We start from the raw sequence: 1717 nt of genomic DNA on the forward strand, positions 1-1717 counted from the left end.
CCCGGGCTCCTGGGACAGCGCAGGAGCGGTGGGGACCTCAGCGGAGCCGCCGGGGGCGGGCTGGGGGCGTCTCTGGAGCCCCAACCTGCAAAGGGAGCCCCTGGGGCCTGGGGCGCACGAGGTTACCTCCCCTGAGTCCCGGTTTTCCTTCTTGGTGACTTGTTGTCCCCTCTGACCCCAAGATGCCTGGGGTAGGTGAGCGGGAAAAAAACAAGGGTTCCTGGTCCCTGGGTTCTCATACACAAGAAAGCAAGAGTAACTGAAGAGACTAGAGAAACAAGGGAGAGCGAGGACCCCAAAAGGAAACGCACGCAGACCCACAGCGGGGACGCCCGGGAGGCTGGTGCCTTAGTGTCCTCGGACTGCTGTAGCAACTGACTGCAGATGAGGGGGCTAAAACCACGGAAATATGTTCTTTCACGGTTCCCTGGAAACTGGATTTCAGGAAGTTTCTCAGGGCAGTTTTGAGTACTAGCAATGGGATTCCTTGCTGAGGGAACACCTGAATTGGGGGTGGGAGGGCGTCCCTCGTGGTAGCCTGGCCAGACTTGATCCCTCCCTGGGTTTGTCACTGTGAAAAGATTTTCACTTTTTCGAGTCTCAGTTTTTAGTAAGTGAATTAATTAATAGAATTTAATTTAATTAATAGAAGTTGGAAGATAAAATATTTCCAGGTCGGGCGCTTTGACTCACGCCTGTAATCCTAGCACTTTGGGAGGCCGAGGTGAGCAGATTAGTTGAGACCAGGAGTTGGGGACCAGCCTGGCCAACATGGAGAAACCCCATCTCTACTAGAAATACAAAAGTAAACCGGGCGTGGTGGCGGCGCCTGTAGTCCCAGCTACTCGGGAGGCTGGGGCAGGAGAATGGCGTGAACCCGGGAGGCAGAGCTTGCAGTGAGCCGGAAACGCTCCATTGCACTCCAGCCTGGGCGGCAGAGCAAGACTCCGTCTCAAATAATAATAATAATAATAATTCCAACGGGGTGAGTTTCAGGAAAAAAATTAAAATGTTCGTCTTACATTCCATTTGTTAAACATTCCCTGAAGTGTGTGTAGTAAATTTCTCAGATCTGTTACTTTCTTTTTTCTTTTATTACTATTATTTTTTTGAGAGCTCTGTTGCCCATGCTGGAGTGCAGTGTTGCGATCACAGCTCACTGCAGCCTCCACCATAAGCGTCAGCCTCCTGAACACAGGGACTCCAGGTGTGTACCACCATGCCTGCCTAAGTTTTTGTATTTTTTTGTTTTTAGGGATGGGGGCTCACTTTGTTGCCCAGGCTGGTCTCGAACTCCTCAGCTCGGGTGATTCTCCCACCTCAACCAGCCTTGTTCTTTTCTTTTGAATGACAACAAATAGGATTCCAGGGCCTAGACTTCAAAATGTTACTGGGGAGAAGAATCTCAGAGAAATAGAGAAAATCTCCTTTTCACCATAGGTGCAGAAAAATGAATACATTGGCATGAAACATGTTGCAGATAAATCATAAAAATTTACGAAAATGTCAGTTATTCTCCTTGACATGGTAGAGAATTTTTGACAGTGGATGATTCTGTTCTGCTTCCAATACTGCAGTACCCTTTCCTTAATTCTATAATACATTTTTTGAGTTCCTGAAATAAGTAGAATACAAGAGATTTTTCTTTCTTTTTTTTTTTGAGACGGAGTCTCGCTCTGTTGCTCAGGCTGGAGTGCAGTGGCCTGATCTCAGCTCA

Source organism: Colobus angolensis, unplaced genomic scaffold (genome assembly GCF_000951035.1).
Source record: "Colobus angolensis palliatus isolate OR3802 unplaced genomic scaffold, Cang.pa_1.0 Scaffold64, whole genome shotgun sequence".
NCBI lineage: Eukaryota > Metazoa > Chordata > Mammalia > Primates > Cercopithecidae > Colobus > Colobus angolensis.